This window comes from Passer montanus, unplaced genomic scaffold, assembly GCF_014805655.1.
Source record: "Passer montanus isolate IOZ18808 unplaced genomic scaffold, ASM1480565v1 scaffold23, whole genome shotgun sequence".
NCBI classification, from domain to species: domain Eukaryota; kingdom Metazoa; phylum Chordata; class Aves; order Passeriformes; family Passeridae; genus Passer; species Passer montanus.
The window spans coordinates 2,661,578-2,684,193 of record NW_024366926.1 but is presented as its reverse complement, the minus strand read 5'-3'; the positions used below and the strand labels follow the sequence as shown (position 1 = coordinate 2,684,193).

The 22,616-nt window shown below is 41.7% G+C and overlaps 1 protein-coding gene across 14 annotated transcripts in view; it reads right to left on the bottom strand.

Annotated features, from left to right (window-relative positions):
- Positions 1 to 22,616, bottom strand: part of ADGRL3 (adhesion G protein-coupled receptor L3) — a 490,192-nt gene that overhangs the window by 239,800 nt on the left and 227,776 nt on the right. The gene's annotated exons all lie outside the window — the stretch shown is intronic.

Below are 22,616 nucleotides of genomic sequence, written 5' to 3'. Positions count from 1 at the left end.
GTGGGAGAACCAAGCACATGAACTGCTTACAAGGAGTGGGCACATCCTATGTACGCCTCTGTGAAGCAACAACTCGACTAAATGGTTTAACTGCTGATCTCTCTTCTGCCCCCCATCCCTGTTTGCTCCTCTCTGTGCCCAGCACTTCTGCCTTCACTCAGAGCTGCTCCTTGCTGTGTTCTGGCTTCCTGGCCTAAATTTAAGTGATACCATTTTGTTCCACATTTCCTTGTCGCAATGCATTCAGGATTTACTGTCCCGCTACTGCTCCCAAAAAGACACTGTCAGATTTTGTGCAGAAGAAATCTGCACACAACTTATTTAGACCACATCTCAGATCTGCCCTGAGAACAGCCTTTTGGGAAGGGATTCTAGGATAAACTTCTAGGAAGTGATTTAAAAGGATTTCAATGCATGCTTGTTGAGTAGCTGCTTCAGAAACATTGGATACAGAAATTAAGTTAGTAACTTATGCTACAGGACACATTTACCATCTTAGCAGTGCATGCCTTCCTCCAAAGGGTGAAGCAAGGGGATTCCTGGCACAGTGACAGGTGATAATGGAAACACATTGCATTTTCCCTTGGGTTTGAGGGCTGGTGGATTTTTCAGGATCAGTGTAGCTTGATGATTATACTTGGTATGTTATCATCAAAATACTGAGGAGATTTCAAAGGCTTCCTGTGCTAGTCCATTTGACAGTGTTGGCAGTCTGCAAAGTTGTGGTCGTTAAATGAACTACGTCACATTTACCACATAGCTCAGGAAAATAGGAAAACAAACTAACTTACAAAAAGAGGGACATGGAGAGGTTTTTTTTTCTCAAATGGTAGCCTGATAGGATACAATTTCAGGATGGTGCCTTAAATAGTTAAGAATACCAAATAAGATGTGACGACCTCCTTACTGTATTAACAACTTCCATTTTCTTAAGGCATTGCTGTGATGTGCCCCAAGAAGTTCTTGGATATGGAAGTGCTAAGCCTTCACTCTTACTATTACTAGCTAGTTTTCTTAGACAAAAGCTTCAGGGCAAACTACTTTCTACTATGGTACCCACACTTTACTCAAAAGGTTAGTGATCATGTATTTGTTGCCAACTCTCTGTCAATTTACTTTCCAACTAATTTAATACATCTTGACTCTGAGGTGTTTTTTATTTTCTCCCCTGCTGATATCACAATGTCAGAGATCAAAAGCTCACTCCCATCTTCCAGCTTGCGCTACATTCAAGTAAATTACCAGATATATTACAGAAAATTTGCAGCACTCATCCAAACACTGTGACAAGCAACCCAACAAAGCTCTGAACACTTAGCAGAGTCGGGGGCAATGACAAGCCAGGGCTGGAAAGCCAAGCTAACAAACCATGAAAATGTGTCTCCTGTACCTAGCAGGCAGTTACAGATGTGTGGGCTGGAAAGAAAAACCAAAATCCTATGGGGTAAGGGGGAGGAGGGCTGGGGGAGGGAGGGTGGTGTTAAGGGAATAAAAGGGAAAAAAAGATACAGAGGTTTTCTTTTAGCTTGGTTTAATAAAGCTAGTAAAGAGATTTGTAAAGCTTTGGCAGGTCTACATGGTTTTTAACCTGTTCTTGCCCACACGTGTGAAGAAGGCCTTTCAAAATGCTCAAAAGAAAATAATGAGCAAATGTCTAGCAAAGACTAGGTCAAGCATTTCTGGCTCACCTCTCTAACCCTTTCAGCACAAGCTAATCCTCCTTTGGCACTGAAATAAAGAAATACAAACAGAAATCCCTTCTGCGCTGGCTGCCTGCCTAAACTATAGTGTCTGTAAACTTTCATTGAAAACCCTGTTGGAGTGAAAATTAATTCACTGAAGACAATTCATTGCTCCAACAAGTGACTCTCTCATAACAAGACATACCTGACAGCTCAGCTTGATGACCTACGTCAGAGGAAAAGACACATGTATATACAACACATGGAAACACACACACAAAATGGGGCATGCTGGGTCCTGACTTGAGTTTGTGAGAATACTTCAAAGTATGAGACCCATGATAGGGGTGATATTGTCCAGGGAAAATGTTACAGGAGAGAATCTATTTCAATTCCATCTTAAGTGCTTTCTAGTGCACACCAGAACCACCCCTCTCTCCAGCATTCCAGCACTATTATGTCCATGCCTCTGGGTAATTAGCTCTGATATTTTGAAAACAGTGAGAGAAAATAGCTGTGTGAAGGGATTAAAAGCCAGCACCATGGCTGGATCAGACTCTGGATCCCAGGATATTGTGAAGAGAGCACTACCAGCTAAACAACAGTTAGCAAGAAATACCTACAAACTCTGACACAAAGAAAGAAACTTTAATGCAGAATGTACATGCTGCCTGTTATGATCATCAGAAAACAAAACAGGGTGTAAGCAGTATCTGAAAAAGTATCAATACCTGTTTATTTTAATTTAAAACATTACAGAAATGAAAAGGTTGCTAGTTTAAATTGCTGTCATATTAAGACATCTGGAAGACTATTCGAGATATCTAGGCTTACCTGTCCCACAGCTTGAATCCAATTGGTATCTCGGAACAATTTCAGAAATACTTTTGAATAAATCAAAACTCACTAACAAGAAGGAAACCAAAGGCTACAAAACCACCAAGGCAAACCCAAATGGACTAAAGCAAAAAATTCCAGCTGGCAAACCACCAACTGCAATTTCTGACCATTTCCCAATAATTTCCATGTCATACATCCATCTTCAAGCTACTCAACTATACTATCTATCAGATGAAATATCTGGATGGGTGGGAAATGATTAGTGTCAGAGGAGTTCCTGTCTAGGAGCTGAACTACCCAGTGCACTTAAGAGAGGGGGGGGGAAAAAAAGTGGACAAAAATAGGAGTCAATCAAATAGAGTGATGGATAATTTATTACAAGGAGTTTCTCCTGCTTTTCTAGGGGGGGCTGTAGTGTCAAGCACCCAGGATGAGAGAAACAACTCAAGGGACAGATCTTGGGATTACAAAGACATCAGCTTCCACAGAGTGAGAGCTGTCAGCTTACAGTAGCAAAGCAAAGTATAACCAAAGGTATTTAAATCAGACGGTGAAAAACTTATTTTTCCTTTCATCCTTCTTACTTTTCCCCTCGTTTACTACCACAACTGTGCTGCCATCAGTTACCATCTCACTGTTTCCCACTGTGCCCTACAGTGGCCACACAGCAGGCAGACCTGCCAGTTGCACTGAAACTGAAACGGTGACCAACAGACTGACACTTTCCATTAAGTTTATATGCTTTTTTCCCCCCAGTCCTCTTCCCAATAAACACTAATTTCGTGCATATTTCTTGTGTAAATCCGAAATATCCAGCGCCAGGTTATAAAGAATGACTGTTGCGTTTCCTGGGCCAAATTTCACAAAGGGCTCAGCTCCTGTTCAGAGCTGTTAGGTGAACCAACCCATCTTTAAAGGGTCTGGCAAAATCAAGTCTCACTGCTATTCCCCAACAAAGCTACTTTTGAAAATTATATGCCACCTTCTCTTCAGTTGTCAAAGCACAACTCAAACCAATGCTACCATTCTTCATTCATCTAGAGTGAAGGTTGTACAAACTGTAATTGCCAAATCCCTCAAAACAATGGAGAGTCACATGTTTTGTCACTACAAACACAGCAAAAAAAGGTTGGGTTTAGTTTGATTATTCATCTATCAGCCTCATTAAGAAAAAACAACATCAAAAAAGCCTTAGAGTCACTTACTTATTGAACACACATAAAATTATGTGTGGGTCCATTCCACAGCTAACAGTATCCTTAACTACTCCTGTGTTTTCCTAAATCTGCTGAACCCATTTCTGAGTCTCCATAAACAGGGGACTAATACCAGGTGTATTATGCAACAGAAAAGAGTCAGAATTAATCTTGAAAGCATTAACAAAATGTGCTAAGTAGTAGTGGTGAGAGCAGCCTGACCACAAAGAGCCAGACAACTCAGGCTACAAAATCCACCTGAGATTCTGCCCTCTGTAAAGCAGGAGGTTATTTGAACTCATGTTGATGCAGCCTGACCAGTTTTAATTGCCTGTTTTCTTTCATCTACCAACTCCCTTGATATTCCTTATTCTTTTAAATCCACACACAGTCCTTCTACATCTCCCAGGTCAGGTATTTCAAAGCCTCCTCCCTGAGCAGTTTAGCACACGCCGGAGCTGAGGCCGTGTGTTTCAGCAGTGAACACTGATGCAATGAGAAAGGTTATTTTACCCACGGCTCCTTGAGCATGTGAGGGAGCTTTCTTTTACTGGGAATGCTCTGTTGTCACCTTGGCTGCAATCCTCCATTAACGTGACATAGGAGACAGTGATAAGCTACAGCTCCCACTTCTCTTTAGCTTTTCTTCAGAGAATTAGGAGCTCCGCATCTTGATAAAATGACACAGAATATGTTGCTCGAGAATGAAAGCGATTTTCTAGCCTTTGATTGCTGAAAGCATGCTTGATAAATTGAATGGGAAAGCATAAAAAAAATGGGGAGGTAGCTGAGAACAAGAGATGTTAACAATGAAGCTCTTATGTGAGGAGGATTCAGGTCATCAATTTTCCTTCAGTATGAATCAAATACTGTTAGCAACATGGAATCGCCTCCACGATAAGACGCACAGACACGCTTGAGAAATTTAAAGCTTTGCCCCTCGTTGCAGAATTTACAGCATTTAATCGACCAAATGGAAAGGCAGAGGCTCTTATCAACTGGAAAGCAGGAGGCGTGACAGGAGAGCAGGCTGGGATAACGAATGCTCAGTGAAGTCATAGGGATGCTTGCGAAACCACTCCAGTGTCTCGGCGAAGCTGAGGTTCTCGGAGTTAATTAAATTACATCTCCCTCATGGGCACAATCTAATTTGGGATGTGATGGAAGTAAGGGTCAGCTTCCATTTTCTTCCATGCCCCAGAGGACACAGAGGATCACTGAGCTGGATGCCTGATGATCCACATCAAGGTTTGCATCCTTACCAGTGAGCATTTCTGCCTTCACCCACAAGGTCTCCTCCTCTTATACAGATCACCTCTCCAAGCTCCTTTCTAAAATACTTTCCTAGAAATCTCTCTCAGCCATGCCATGGCCTTCCATCCTTGCTATCTCCCCCACTTTTATAGTGAGCAAACCTGTCTGCTTCCAAGCAGTGCTTGCTACTTGGCTTGGATCTCTCATTGCTCTCAAAATTCAGTTTTCTAGTACACAAGACATGTACTGCAGGTAGCACCTGCAGCAATTCCCTCACCTCCAAAAACACCTTCCAAAACAACAAAACCAAACCATGCATCACTGTATGAGATGATCCAGTTGTTCATCAGGCTTTCATGCACCTTTCTTCTCTTTCAAAGGTGTTTACAGTATCTTTTTTGAACCAAAATTTCTCTAAGAGGCAAAAGTACTTGTCAGACCAAAGAGCTATGTAACACAGATGCAAGGCTTTATGTGCAGAACAATCACAACAATTAATTAAAATTAAGACTCTGTTAATATAGACAGTCATTCTTCCCTATTACCTTTTAAATGTTGGTAAAAAGGATACCTCGTGAACTTTACAGATTATCCAATATGTTTCTTTGGCATCTATTGATGTAACCATGCATTTTAATACACAAGAATGTCACAAACATCCAATTTTCTAGTATTTCTTCAGAAACAATTTTATTTACTGTTCACAAGTAGCCTATCCCATATAAATTAATGCTAAAATAAATCTATAGCACCCATTGCCACATCAAGCAGCATCTAAGCAGAAAATAAAGCAGAAAAAGAAGTTATTGGCAGTAATAGTTTCAAACAGCTATCCAGGGGACTTCTCCCTACTCACAACACTGATTCACAAAAGGCATCTTCAGTAATCTGAACAGAACCTGCTAGTACTTTTTTGTTTTTTGTTTTTTTTTTTTTTAATTATGTTCATTGAGTCACAGTGTCTTTTGGCTTCTGGAGAGCCAGGGGGCAAATTTATTCCTCTAGTATCTATGGTGTCAGTCCTCCCAGCACATTCTTCCCAGAATTTCTGCACCGACAAGCATTTCATTGTTTTATTGATCCAAAGCACACATTAAAATGGTTTGCAGAGGAGGAATTGCCCTGTCCTTACTTTATTCAATACCTGCCATATCATAAGGGCAAAAGCCTTGTGTCTGGAAATGTTAGAGGAAAGGGACAAGCTACAGCTTCACGCACAATGCAGCAGATTCCTGTCACTCCCAGATTCCCTGCCCAGTTTGGGCTCAGTAACCCTCCTTCCATGAGGATGCCCAAACTCTCCTGCTACCTTGATGAAGCCACTGGGCCCAGCCAAGGATCTCCAGTGCAAGGGGGAGGATCTCCCTTGTCCTGTGCTACTCGGGAGCAGCTGCTGTCAGTGCCACTGATGCCACACTTTGTGATCACTTCTAACAAAGTCATCATCTCTGGCATGGGAAGGATCCATGATTCTCCCAAATGAACTCAATGACTTGTGGAAAAAGGGCACTGGGGGAAAAATCTCTGGAAACAGTCTCTGCATTTCAAGACTAGAAACCCAGTCTTCCCTTGAGCCCCGTGGGAATTGGCCACAGGGCTGTGATCTCAAGGTGGCATTTATCTCCTGACAAGCTGAAAGAACAGTTTTCATCAAAGAATAACATAATCAGGAAAACAATTATTAAAGAATAATTCTCACGCTGTATTCGCATGTCAATCAATCCTCTAAAGCAAGGTATAGATCCAGACACACAAAGAGGTAATCAACTTTTTAATCATAGGAACGACTTTTTGAATGGCATTGCTTCTTATTTCAGAAAACAGAATCTACTGCACTCCTCAGCTGAGAGAAAATCTGGTTTTTTCAGGTTTTTTTTCTGAGAAAGCACACAAGAAAAATTTGTAGGAACATAAGAAATGCCAGAGGCTTTGACCATACAACTCTGCTCCTGCTGCCCGGCTGAATTTCTCATTTGTTCTGTCACCCAGTGCTGGCAACTGAGGTACACAGGTACATAACAATGAATTACCCTTACTGCAACTTAATTCTTGACCTGAGTAGGTCTCTAGTTTTCATTTTAGGGCAACAAAGAATGAGAATTGTTCAGTGACCCACACATGGATGTTTCTGGGTGGAACTGGGACGAGGAGTGGAGGGTGTGGGAAGCTGCCCTCCATACTCTGTTGAATTTGCAAATCCACGTTTACATGGGAGAGGGAATCAGATATTTTGGCCATGCCACTATCCCTCAGAACTGCTGCCTGTGTGCCTCCCAAACTTCAAACTAGCTCCACCTGACCATGCAAGAGAGCAATTTTGGGAGTCTATACAACAAATAGAAAAGAAAGAGGCTCAATTTTGAGTTCTCCCTAAGTGCCACAAACCTGTGAGCAAACTGCACATTGCATGACTTTTCAAGACCAAAGTGACAAATTCCTGACCATATTACTGGGGGAGTCATAGAGGCAATTAAATAATCATCCAGAGATACAGATTATCAGAGAATCCTACTGTCAGCAACAATGAAAGGCATCAAATACATCTGCAACAAATGGGAGCAGCAGAAGCAGAAAGATCAGTGACATCAATTGATTCCAAACAACCTACAGGAAAAGCAAATGCCATGGAGAGGCAGGAAGAGAACTCTTTCTACACATAACAGATATATAAACCTTAAAAACCCCAGGTGGTGTTCACATTGAGAAAAGCAAATGCACAGAGCTGGCAAGGCTGCTGGTTAGGAGAAAAGAAATCTCTGCTACTTTCCCCAAGCTCTAAGACAATATCAGGATGCCAAAACAAAACAAAAAAAAAACAAACCAACCTCAAAAAAACTCAAACCAAACCAAATTTTAAAAATTATACAAGCATGCATAATTTTATATATGGTGAAACGGACAGAAGTAATCAGAGGAGAGGAGGCAAGAATTTCCTCTGAAGGCAAGTTTTACTATCATTGCCTGCTTCAGGATTACTGAGTCCTAAGCACTCCTTCAGCTTAATCTCCATAAAATAAGTATGGCCTGCTGAACACTCAATTTTGAAAAAAAAAGGCCTCAACAAAAATTAAAATTTATAGTAATAGCATATATTTGCACATAGCATAAGTGGAAAAGTCAAGAGCAAATAGCAAATGAGTACCTATGTGACCTGGTCTAACAAATCCAGAAGAAACAATTCCTCCCATCCCTCTATAAATCCTTGGTCACTGTTGCTGGACACATCAATAAATCATTATGCCACCCTAACCAGAGGATCAGTTCTACCCCAGCCAACCATCTGAAAGCTTTTCTGGGGGGGAAACAGCCTTTTCCCCCTACCCTTATGTCCACACACACTCACACCCCCAATTAGAACACAATTAAGTTTTTCATTGTAGGTGTTCCAACTTCACAGTTCTAAAGTTCCTGCAGCTTAGAGCAGAAAGCCTTCCCACACCTACAGCTTCTGCCTTCTTACAGGTATGAGTAACAAAACACAATCTGAGAAACAGCTATTCAGGATAAATTCTTACTTGGAAAAAAAGAAAAATTCATTCTCTCCCCAGGGCCAAGCTGAAGCAGTCAGGAGTATTCATGTCTTTTTGCTATCAACTCAATTAAGCACGCAGTAAGGATTGCAGGGTAAAATGCAGCATGTATTTGCATGCATGTAAAATGCAAACTCAGAGTCTTAAAATGCCCTTATAAATACAGCAAAAATAGACCAATAAAATATTTTGTAATGACTATTTATGTTTGTATAACAACTCATTATTTCAATTCTCCGCATCAGGGATTTCTTGTTTCTTTCCTCTATCCCTTAAATAAATCTAAATAAATTATACATTTAAAAACAGGCTATGCATCTATAACAACAGAAACAAATTTCATTTAACATCCAGCTGTCAAAGCCAGCCCTTCTGTCACTCTTTATTCAAGTCTGTTCTACATAATTCATGTCATCTTAATTATTTCCTTCTCTTTCTGGGTAGGATGGCACTTAAGGACGAGCCACTTACAGCACAGTCATTTCCTTTGGAGATGATATGACTGCATACCATGATCACCCACAAAAAAAACCACACAACCCTACACTGATATTTTAAGGTCTCCAGGTGGGGAATGATGGATATGCAGATGCTATCATGATGGGACCTCACCTAATCCGCATACTGCAATAAAAACAGCAGTATATATACACAATACTGAGTTTTAACACAGACACACCGTGCTATTAATAGCCTCCCTTTTTTCTCCTTTAACTTCTGTATGAACAGATGTTGACAGACTTCATGAGAAGCAGAAGAAGAGAGCATTAGCTTAAACCAGACTGATATCTTTTTTCTACTTTTTTTAAAAATTAAATCCCCAAAATTAAAAATTATTAAGTCTCAGCCAAGACCCTTGCTTTCCTCCACCACTCTGTGCCAATAGTCAATTAGCAGGATTTACAAACAGACCTTTAATCACAACTACACTAAAACACATCTAAAGCAGTACAGGCATCACTCTAGAAATATCCTATCCCATTTGCACAGGATAAATAATTAAATTGTTTTAAGCAGTCTAATCTGTTAATGCCTGAGAGGTCTTAATTTTGGCTACTAAATTTCAAGAAGCTCCTTTTGTCAATTCAATATAGTTAATAGCCATAAATCAACTTCCTCACTCTACATGACTAATGAATTTACTACATGATGGAGAAAGCCAATTCCTTGAATTAAGGTTTCACTGTATAATGCTCCTCATCCTCCCTACAGCCCAGCACATTTCTCTGCCCTTTCTGTGGCCTCCTGAAAGCTGCAGCAGGGGACTTGCAAAAGTGATAGCCTGGATCCTGCTAACACTTGCTTGCAAGGATGACCACCATGATTCAGGAAATATTCTCAGCTCTGAGCTACTAAATCTCAACAGAACTTTGCACTACCCCAGACCCTCCAGAATCAGGTTCTCCATGCTCCTAAAACACTGTTAGAAACATCATTGGTCACACCCAGGCTCCAAACAAATCTGGGGTGGCTTCCAGTGCACTCAGTTCTGTGCTTTTCACCCTGCTCTGCTGCTCACATTGCCTTGCACACCATCTCAGGTTACTAAGAGCCTCAGCAAAGCATGACCATTTGCTCAAAGCTGAGCTGAAATGGCAGCAAAAGTCTCCACACTCAGGGCTGTTGTCATCTCAGAGCACAGCTCAAGGCCAGGAATACAAACATGGATTGCTCTGCTAGCTCTGGCAGAGCCACATGCACACACCAGCAAAAGTCAGGGGACTCACCTCATTAGGAGCTGGGAAGATGGAAGGGGCTGGACACAGTCACAGAACAAAGGCACTGTAAAATATTAACTTAATTCCATACCAGCTGACCGTGCATCATCAAAGAAATCCCAGCTGTATGATGCTCCCCAGCAAAATACAGATTTCCTCTTCAGTGCCAAAAGAGGACAAGCAAAGAAGATTTTACCTACCCACCTGCTTCCCCACATAATGCTGGCAGTAGGAAGACACTGCAAACAGGAACTGCTCTCCCTGGGGGTGCTGTCCCCATGGGAGGCATTTGCTGGTGCAGCCACACAAAGGCTGTTTGGAGAACAGCAGATCCTGAGCACCTCCAAATCAGGGCACTCTGACTTCACTCCACGGCAGTACAGGACCTACACCTCCACACAGCCTAATAATAGTCCCTGTAACCATATTTTTAAAAAAAGTCATAAGGATTACTTAGAAATAAGCAACAGTAGCACAGTTTTCACAGAGAAAACACAGTGATCGCCTGGGAGCAAAAGTATGCTGAGAAGTGCCTAGGAAGAAAGAAGTCCAGCCGAAAGTAAAGTCAGGAGAAAATGGAAAGTATTAAAGCAACAGTTACAGCTATCTCTGATGCCAAATAACAAGATTATAATGAGATTATAATCAAATGAAAAGCTTGGGCAAGAAAGAAAAATTTAAGCAGCTGGAAGTCAAAAGCTAAATTCTTGGGCATGTTGCAAAGCCAGCTCCCTTGGACCCCATTTGCCCACTATGGTCTTACACACAGTGGGCAGAAGTGGGATGCACAGTCACAGTGTGAGTTCATTGATCAGCAGTCATAAAAGTTTGGAGGTGCCAAGCTGGAAGTCATGACACCTGTGTGGGATATTAAGACTGCAATTTTTCAGCACAATATGTGGCATAGAAACATGGGCTTAACAGATATCCAGGGCAGCACAACTTTCTTGGTTTCTTTGCAGTGTTGAAGAAACCCAAATGACCAACACCTACATCATAATACAATCTGGATTTGCTAGTCTGCTGCAATACCTTTGGGGTCTTGTGGGTGTTACCAGCTCCTGGTATCAGCTCTGAGGAGACTGTGTGTTGCTTCTGCTTCCTTCTCGATATCAAATCAGTTCTGTTTTTTGTGCAAGTGCAAGGCAAGAATTGTGCTGTTTTCTCTTTAAAAAAGTCTGTCGTTTGCTATTTTTCTGTGCACATGTTGCTGTACTTTCTCATATGCACATCCTCCTCTACATATATGCAGTCACTCTAGATGTATATACAAACATGCCAAATGTTGCACATTAAAGAAATGCATACGCTTAAAACATCATACTGTATCCTGTCTATTTTGCCAATAGCCATCTGGGAGAGGGAAGGAAGCACGGAGAAACACTTCATGTAACCAAACTAGACTTTGTACACTTCTCCAGGAAGAAAACATTCCGGCTACTCTTTCTTTTGCAAGTTAACCATTACTGCCATAGCTTTAGCCAGATAAAGACAACCAACCTGTGCCATATGGCAACCAACTCCAGCAGGCCACCACCTTTGTTTTCAGTGTATTTCTAAATGCCACAGAAGACAAGCACGTTTCCATATCCCTTACAAAAGACATACCCCTGCAAATGTCAGTGTCTCAATTGTTTTTATTTTCCTGTGTGGTCAACACATTTTTGTACGATTTGGTTCTAGTTAAGCCCTCCTATGGACCACCAACAATTGATGATGGCTCCTCTCACAGCACAGGGATTTCAGAATTACCCAGTGTTTAGTTCAGGGCCTCATACTCACAGCTAAAGCCCTTCAGCCATTCCTGTAGCCAATGCTAAACAAAACATCAAATTAGCACCACAGGCACTGCAGCTTTGTTTCTCTTCTTGCTGAGCAACACTGGACTGTGACCAATCTGTCCTACAGATTTCTTCCTTCCTGGTAAGGCCCCTAATAAAATTTGTGATATTCAAAAAGTGGTATGCTCTTGATTTCACATTCCTCTTTCACAGCTGCATTATTCCTGCTGAAACAGTGGAATGAAATTATGCATGGAAACTCTGCTGAGAGTTTTCCTCTTCATGAAAGAAGAAAAAATGTTCAACATGTTCAGAATTCAAATCAGAACCAGAAGGGCCCCGATTCCATATACATGTTATCAACATGGTGCACATTTAGAAACCACACAGTATTTAACAAACTTGAGGGTGTCCCCCTGGGAGGAAGGAGATTAATATGTAACCTTGGGTTAAAAGAGGTTATGCAATCAGGACTCCCCATACCAACACTGAGGAAAGTAAATTCTTGGTGGAGATAGTCTGCTGCTGAAATGCAAGCAAACACTGGAAGAAACTAACATGATTAAAATACATGAATTAATTATTTTATGCAGAAGAGCCCCAAAACACAGATTTGGCAGGCATACTCTTCAAACTCACTTATTTATTCATTAATTTTAGTGGCCCTGCTGTACTTTGTGAATTATTCTCCATAATTCAAGCAGACGTGTAAGAGAGTTCCCACATATTTTAATACATATTCTGGAGTCTCAAAAACAAAATAAAAAATTGAACTATGTATCCATTTCTATGGGTGCATATTTGTGTACATCTCCAAAGATGACAGCTGAAAAAGGGAATATTGGGTTTTAATCTCTTAATTATGCTTTTTTCCCCCCTCCCCTCTTAGTGCATTAATTTGGCAGTAAAGGTTTCTGCTCTCAGCAGAAAGTCTGAAACAACAAAGCCTCTCGGAGCCCTGATTTTTGGCACCACCTCACTCCTACTTTATGCTTGAGGCTACTTCCCCTCTGACTGATTCTTAATTTGAATAAGCTTTCACTGAAGACTGTATCAGAACTGCAGCAAGTTAATCTTATTAAACCATATGAGTTTAAAAACTCATAGCTTGATGTCAGGCAGGCTGTTTCCAAATTGGTATACTTAAGATCCAAATTAGATCATGAGCAAAATATTAAAAGGCTCTAGAGCCATTTAAGAGTGAACTTCCATTTTGAAAAGAAATTTCTGGACATTGAGACCTCAGGACTCATGCCAGTTCAGTGTTCAGTGGGAGTCAGGCTCCTGGCTGCAATGGGTGCTTTTAAGTGCTTTTAAACCTTTAAAATTTAAACTATGGAGAAAGGAATAAAGGAATTTATTTCATCTATTGTCAGCACAAGCACAAAATGCCTGGGTCATTCTGAAGGATACTTTATCTATAGAAGGATTCTACACCAAACCAAAGTTTCCTGATAAAAAACATCTTTGGGGCACACTGTCAGCTGGCATTGAATCTGTTAGCTGCTGCAACAAAGTGCCTTTTAAGCACTATACAACAAAACCTCCATCCTCTTTCTCTCCCTTTGCTCTATTTTATGGACTACTTTTGGTTTTTAAGTGTTTACAACTCCAGTATCCCTTCGGCATAGAAGGCTTCCCCCCCACAATCAATAGACACGGGGAAGCAGTGATGATGGTGCTTGGCACACCAACCCGTGTGGTCTGCAGCAAAGTAGGAGGTGGATGAGATGCCTTTGACTTCCAGTGATTTGGTGAGGTGAACCACTTGGGTGCTTTTACCACCTGGATGCCATCCAGGCCACAAAAATGAAGAGAGACCTCTCTCACTCTGTGCAGAGATTTCCTGGAAGGCTTCTACCTCCATGCTGACTTCAGACAGCTCTTGCCACATGCACGGCTACACAGGCACCAAATTGTTCTCTGGACTGCAGCCCACCACGACAGACACCACCCTGCACTGTTTGGTGCCTGGCCTTAACTCTTTCCATCTAGCTACAAGTGCAGCTAATCAAACAAAATTGATTTTCCAGAGCTCTGACTAATCCACTGCATTGAAGGTGACCTATATTCTTTGTGTGTATGCATCATTAAGGGGTTCGGGGTCTTTTTAAGGTGTCTTGGATATTAGATACCTGTCTTCAGCTCTCAGCAACCTTGCCAATAATTAAAAAGGGTGTTGAGGTACATTTCTGACACTGGCAGGCTTGGGTTTTTTTAAAGATGTCTTCTTTTCTCCCTGAAATATCAATGATGACAATGACTCATCTGCATTTGTACGTGAAATTTTCCATGACCCATGAGAAAATCATCTGAGATACCAACCTGAGCACACTTCCAGTCCACCAACATCTGTGACAAGGTTATAGTGCTCCACTGTGTGTGACTAAGACCCTGGATGTCTGTAACAAGTACTATCCTTTTGCCAGAACTAGCCCTGCTCCCTCCAACCTAATGAACACTGATATTTTACTCCACTCATTTGCTAGTATCAAGAACCAGACCTTCCCTATCAGTACTAGCTGGCACCACTGTAATCATTTAAGTGGAACAATCTGTTCCAGGCAACCAAGAGAGCTAATAATTTATTAGGTGCAGAGCAGGCCTTTTGGGGAAGGATGCAATTGTATTTGTGTGGGTGTAATACTCGAGTCAAAAGGGACATTGTGTAATTCAAAGCCACTTGGGAAAAGGAAGAGCAGAAGCAGGCTTTATAGAGAGAAATGACCTCAAACTCTCAAATTTATCACAATTTTTTTCTCCCTCTTCTGTCCTTTTGGGCTTGCTTAAAAATGAAAGGTATTCAGGGAGAACAACAAGAACCTTCACACACTTGTAACAAAAATCCATACCAACTCCCACAAGAAGAAATATTTGAAAGATCATCACGTTCTCCCTTGGCGAACAGAAAGGTTAAAAGCCATGTGACAAATGAATACAAGCTAAGGAACAGAAATGGCAAAGGTAGCTTGGATGCCTCTGTCTCCAAGGATGGCTTGGATGCCTCTTCCTCCAATGAGAAAGGTTGGAAAAGAAATTAAGACCTAACATTAATTTTTGACACAGGAAGCTATTATCCTGCTGGACTTAGAGCTCCTGTAAGTCACCATGACCAGGGACTTCACGAGACTCAGAAAGGATTTGACCATTTACACAGACAGCAAAAACACACAATTACAATTATGGCTGAAAATCTAGAAATGATACTAAAAAATCTTGGGCGTTGGGGTGAAAGGCAATCTCTGAGGGATCAAAAACAAAAAAAAAAGGCATGGGAGTGGCAGAAATAGTCCCTGCCCACTGTGGTATACCACATCCTGCCCTGAGGGAGACAGGACAGCAGGCACAGGGGCAAACCAGTGACTGCGTGGGGAAACTATTCCCATTCTGGCATCCTTCCTTTTGGCCAGCTCAAAATCCTCCCTCCTTCTCTTGCATTAGTTTTATAGTTCTCTATTGTTGCCTTGCCCATAACTCAGTCTTCCATTTCTCACAGTGTCTCTGTGATAAAGTTTTTCCCTTCCTTGTCACCAGCCCTACTCTGGGTAAAAGCATGTAATATACTGCCTGCTACCAGCTGCAACTCTCGGTAACAGACTGGATGCTGAGGCCATAATTCAGTCTGGAGACTCCACTACTGCCCATAAACCACTCCCTGTCTCCCAGTTTACGATGTCAGCAGGGCTCAAGCTGAATTAAGGCTTCTACTCAATATAACTGACACCAATGTATTATCTTATACATAATGCATAGAAGATGGCTCTAATCAAATTCCATATCCTGCCCTTTCTTTACATCACAAATGTGGCCTGGCATTTCTTATGCACTCCACTTACTGATACATAAAATCCTTCTCCTGAATTACAATGGGCAGCAAAACCTGTTCTTGGGTCACAGCTTCCAGTAACTGTAATTCCTTCCCTCTTTTTCCCAAAGAGGTTGAAATAAACTTTCAGTTTATCCCTGTAACAAAACCACACCTAAATTTAAGGACCACACTGAACTGATCATCCAGGAACATTGCCTGCATAAGCCCCTATTTTTGATGCTGGCAAGTAAATTGTTTGTGTCTAATGGACATCTTTTGGCTGTTTGCATTTGGTATCAGCAGAGAGATCACATAAAATGCACAGCCACGCTGTGGATGCCAAATTGCAAGCCTGCAAAGGTGAGGGAGGTCTGCAGGGAGCACTTCCAGCCCTGCAGAGAGGCACAGAAATCCCAGGCACACACGCAGAGGGTGTGGTATAAGCCAGTGCTGGTTTTACACGTCTTGGAATGGAATATGGAGTTCAAGCTCCAAAGATTCCACAAACGATGCAGTCAAAAGTGTGCTGAATGAAAGCTTTGAAATGTCCTAGAGAATAGACAATCCCCTGTGTATAAACCCAATTTCGACCTCAGGCACAGACTAACTGAGCTCTTTTTGTACATGAAGAAAGAAAGAAGCAAAAGAAAGTGATATAGATGCATTACTTCAAAGCCATCTTACCTCACAGCCCTTCAGACATTATTCCTAACCAGAAAACCAACCAGAGAAGAAGTGTGCACATATCTTTCTAATCAAAAGAAACTTTTGCTTTGTTATCTTAAGATAGTATAAGTCCACTTAGCCTGAACAAACCTTACAGACGATATTGCAATGCTTTGTATAGATTTAAGCCTCGTGACAAGAAGACCAAGCATGTGAAGGCCAATTCCTGTGACAGCCTCACACGTCTGCCACATTTGGGTGAATGGAAGATGCAGGAAGACAGAGCAAAAGCATCTTTGATGTTTATCACTTCAGCAACTTAGGTAATGGACAGGAGGTGCCACAGGAAGCATGCAGATGCCTGGCTTTAAACTTTGCTCTTTGGGCACTTCAGATTACGCTTACAAAACCCGTTTCAGCCAAAGCAGAGAACAACACCCAAGAGCCTAAAGCTGCATCTTCCTTGAGCACCCTTCTTGTGGATTCAGGACTGTGCTGCCAGCAACACATCCACCCTTGCTCAACCCCTCCTCCCACGTCAACAATTGAGCTGCTGCTCTCAACAAGCCTCAAACACTCAGAAGAAAAACAGATGACAGGAGTATGTTCCACGTAGGTCTTCTCCCACTGGCAAAAGCTACACGTGAAAGGCTGCCAAGGGCTGGCTGGCTCCTTCCCTCTGACAGGCTGGAGGTGGCCACTTTCACACTAGTTAAGTAATGGATGCAGTAATAAACCTGGATTTTCAGCACATCATGTGTTCAGAGATTCTGAGGCCACCTCAAGATATGATTTACCCAAGAGATTATACTGTGTCTTCTCTTTGTCAGTTAAGGCCAGGGAAAAACTGGAAAGAAAAAAAAGTGAAATAGCTGGAAAAACTGAAACTTACAGAACAGCAAAGATTCATTTCTCCAGCATGCCCATATCAAGGAGGCCTTTCCCTTTGGCCACAGGAGCTGCTGGTTGCACATTGCTTTCTCAAGTCTGGGTTTTCCGTGTGCTGGAGTCACATGCTAAAAGCAACCAAAACCCAACAGCCACAGCACAATACAACCATCTACTCATTTATTTATTGTAAGCGTGGTGTTTTATAGCTGGCCACTGCTACCAATTGGTACCCAGGGAGGCCTAAAGCACTATTTCTGATCTACAGAGCCTTCCATGGTTTGGAACCTAATTACTTTCAGAAGCTACTGCCTCCTCCTCATCTGTTACCATGGCAGCTGCAATCATCTGAGAGGTTTCAGCTGGCAAACCCTGATTTCCTAGGGTACCAGAGCAATTCCAAGGGGCTGTCACTTTAAGAATTTACTCCAACATCATTTTCAGGAAAAGAAGAGGTAGGATAAATTAAGACTATGTAGGCTGGGAAGTAGCAACCTATTTTAGAGTGATTCAACAGCCCAGTTCACAAAACCCCACTAGGACTTACTGCTGTTGTTTGGTTATTTTTGATTTTTTTCCCTGCCTTAGTAATATGGTATGGACCCTTGTCCCAGGGTCAACTTTCAGGTGAGATTAACAGAATTCCCTTCATTTTAAATTTTTTCCACATGGTGAGAAAATAGATGGTTTAACTAAGTGGTGAGGCTTGCTTTCTAACCTTTAAAATCAGAATCCAGGGAACATGAGTTTCACTATTTCCCACTGATTTCTGTTGGTTATAAAAAGTATCTAACTGAAACATTAGTATTTTTCCATATTGATGCTTTTCACGTGGAGATCTCAAAGCGCCAGACTTAGGCTTCCCAGAAAGCCTAGCTTCCCATTGCAGCATCTCAGTCCGTCAGAAATGTACTTCTCATGCCATCTGTGTGGTAACAAATTTAGAAAAATGAGTAGTATCTTGGCAGTCCTAGCAAAATGCGCTCAGGATGCAGAGGAGGGTAGTGGGGGGTTCCTCCCAAATAGGGCATTCAGTATCTGAGTCAGAGGTGATGACAGCACCTAAGCAGGGGGCTGTTTTCTAAGAAATATGCCTTTAATTGTGTAGAGCCTGACACAGTTCAGCTGAAGCCATGCTCTCGAGTTCTGCTGATAGCCTTGTCAGTACAGAGCCTCCAGGCTGCAGCTCTCCTGTCCTCTGCACCTTGCCACAAGCACTGCAAGAAGCTACTTAATATACATGACTCTACAAGAACATCCCAAACTAGTCTGTTCAAAACCAGCAGCCATTTTATGAATGACCAACGTGAATGATCCTATCTGTAAAATACAGGTAATCCTACCTCTTTATTTCGCAATGCAAGTGCAGATCACTGACATTTGAGAAGTGTCTTGAAAATCACAGGAGATGATAACATCAATAATAGCACGCCATGAGATGCAATATTATTACAATAATAATGGCACTCATTTCAGACTCCTGCATTTTTCAGGTCATCAACCAAAAACATTAGCAAAATAGCCCTTCAGGAGATGAAAAATCTTTGCAGTGTAATGCAAGCTGCTTCATTCAATTTATTTATTCTCCCCTACGCTGTGCAAAGTGCCTGCTACCATCCCTCCAACTATCAAGAGAATTGTGAGTGCCCTTCTCACATAAAAAGATTAGACCTTCTGATGAAACTAAAGGGAAATCTAAGAGCAGCTGACCACAGTCATACATTCCTGCAGTCTTGCACTTTTTCTATTTTTTTTTTTCCTTTTAAGTCTTGACCTGCAATCTTCATCAGTGATGTCAACACCGAAACCACAGGGACAAGCCATGCAGATCAGACTGAAACCTAAAGGAAATGAGCTCAGCTAAGCTACTGCAGGCCCAGCAGGACATCTAGTACCTCCCAGCTGTGCCTCCCTTCAGGGGAAAAGCGAGGAGATAGCTGAGCAGCTTTCAGCAGCCCTCATCCCCAAGCCAGAAGTGGTAAAGAGCAGCATACAAGAGCTCTGCATGGCTCTGCTGTGGCGAAAGGCAAACACTGCCTACTTTGCAAATTAAGTTCCCTGGTTGTTGAGCGAGATGAGAGTTCCCCAGCAAGAGCCTTCCACATCTTCTAGGGCAGAAAGAATTTTGCTTTGATCTTGAGAAAAGCTGCTGAGACCTGTGAACATTTCTCCTGTCTCTTCTGCTCTGCCTGCTGGTTTTGTCATCTTGCCTCATTATTCCATCCTTCCTTCCCTTCCTCCAGATTAAGAGTGGCAGACAATGGTTGGGGTAGACAAGGATCCAAAAAGCAAAAGGAAAGCTTTGCTCTTGCCTTTAGGGCAAAAAATCAAAGAGCTTTGTGTATGTGTACCTACATGCCACGTACTTCCTACTGCTCCTACCTGGACTTCCCTCTCCCCCGCCCTTTTCAACATTAGAGGTTCAAGTCTATGGAAAAGAATGTTCCAAACTTCAAAGTTAAATGCAAAGGTGGTACTGACAGCACAAAATTCTGTGAACACACATGCAAAAACCTGATCCTCTCTTCTTCCGTCCCTTGCTTTCAACCCAGGATGCTTCCTTGGTGAGAACCATCAACAGAAAATTCAAGAGAGCACACCAAAAGATATTTTTTTCCCTTTTTCCTTTAGGATGCTTCTAATATACTAAACTGTGTTAACACTAAAAAAACAAAGGTAACTCTTACAAGAATAGGAGGCCACTTTCCCCTATTGCTCACAGAGAACCCTGGCTATTGGAACGGATGATATGTAAATTTTGTGACTCAAGAGAGGGCATAGGAAGTCTCCCATGGTACAGTGCACACAATTTACAATGGGCATGGTTAAAATTTAATTAATTGTTACAGGCCTTGCAAAAATGTTTCTCCAAAGCAAATGTGCTACAAAATACAGTTTTTTCCTAATCACATCAGAAAAAGTCCAGTTCATAAAACACATTTTCTGAGCTGTTACGACAACAGCTGCTTGGATGTTTGAAGGAGGAGCTGGCAAAATTTTAAAAAATAAAAAAGAAAAACCTAAAATAGGCCTCAGAGATTTAACATCCTATAAAATAGCTCCCTACAAGCTCTTTAAATGTCCTTTACTTCAAGCAATACTCCCAAGATTGTAGATAGTTTCAGGGCAATACTTGCAGCACGGACTCCTTGTGTTCCCTCTGCTTAGGGGGCTCCACAAACACACTGTAAGATTTATGTCTTTCCCTTTCAAAATAACCTCATGTAGTCTGCAAAAATTAATTTATATAAGTGTACAGAAGAAAGGAACATGTTAGCTCAGGCTGTTGGGATTTTGTTGGTGTTTTTTTCAGGTTTTCTTTGGTGGGGGTGGGCTGGGGGAGCAGTCACTAATATCTACCATAAATCTGCTCAGTCACAGCCTCAGCTCACACACTAACACCACCTCTGTCTCACACACACTTTCCTTCCCATCTTTCCCTCTCTCCCTCCCCACAGCTACGCTGCAATGAGTTTTGAGTTGGCTGTGCAGTTGCTGATTAAAATTTGCCAGTAGTGAGACAACTTACTCCAGTAAGTGCTCATACCACTTTTCTTTCCACGCACAGACAGCTTCAATCACCATGCAGGTTTCACTGTCACGACAATCTTCAGTTCCCAGCAGCTGCTCCCCCACCCTGAAGCATTTGCAAAGACAAGCTCACTGTGTTAGAGCCTGCATTCATCTGCAAACCCACCCAAATACTGCTAGATTGATTAATTCTGAAGGTAGAGGTTTTCAGAAGAAAATGCCATAGTTAGTGCCACAACTACTAGGCTGTCACAATTTTCCTTTTAAACTACTTTTTTCAGAGGCTCAGCTGTAAAGTGTACTCAGAGCTGTGAACTGACAGACTGGTTTGCATCTTAAGAACATATTTCATTTTAATGGCTTTATTTTTAAATTGTTTCAACTCTTTGAATTAATGGAGACAAAAAAAGAAATGAGACTGACAAAAATGCAAAGTAGAATATTTTCTCCTTTTTTACCTGTCTTTTAACATCAGGCTATATTTATTTTCAAGAAGCTCAATAGTAACCAATAATAGGACTGCAGATCTTTTCCTCCCTTCAATGTCCATCCTCTTCAGCACCACTTTCTGCTGCCCAAATGGAAGAACACAGATATTTTGCTACAGAAATGAGCTTCCCTGCTAACTCTGCTAAGCCATTCGAGCCTGCACTGATGATACCTGGAGGTGAGTAATCACCAGACATTTTCATTGCAGTGCCAGGGGTACAGAAGACAATTGTGTGCCCTCCCTGACCCAAGGGCCAATGTTTATTGCAGACTTGCTACATGCAGGGACTGACCAGAAGGTTGCAAAGCTCTGCATTTGGCTCAGGAGCTGTGGCCTAGAGGACACCAATAAATATATATATATATATAAAAATAAAAATATTAATACTTTGTACTCTGTAACAGGCCACAAAGGGGATGACACGGCTTTATTCTGCCAATATGCAGAGGATTAAGGGTTTCTGCTTGAAGCCACTAACAACCTGAACAGGAGAATTACAGTAATTCCACTAAAACCGCATGGAATCCAAGGGACTGGCTGATGGCATGTTGTTACCCTTCCCACTTCTCTCGAAAATGTAACTGGCACAACCCTATAAACAAGAACTCGACCAGCTACCCAAGGAGGTCCCACTTAAAGAATGGTCTTAGAGGAACCACATGCAGCAGTGGGCACATTTGTCATGAGACTCCTCAACATTTTGAGACCTAAATACTCGACATGGAGCAGTTTCCAAAGGGAAGTCAAAAATAGCAGTTAGCATGTGAAACACAGCTGAAACTCATGCTGCTCACACCAGTCCATTTTAGTGAAAAGCATTTCACAGCAAACAACAGCAAGATGCTCCATTAAAACCCTGCACTGCTTTAAGCCATGAGGTCACTGTTAGGACCCAAACACATGTTGTCATGACATCAATTAGCAACACTTTGCCTATGCCAATGCCACTATTAATACCTTGAAATACTAATCTCTATTACTAATTAACAGTCAAATGCACTAAGTAATTTTTCATGCATTAGGAATGTATTACTGAATTCAATTACATGTCAAGAGCTGTGACTTATGAATCCTTCCCACAACACCATTTGTGCCAGAAAATATCCTCAAAAATTCAGCAACATTTAAAAGGCTTTTCACAACCAAGACACCTCTGTGTTGGAATAAACTGTTAGGCCCTGGCTCTGCAAGCAAGACAGGAGTCTGACTACATGTCTGACTGCATCTCAGTT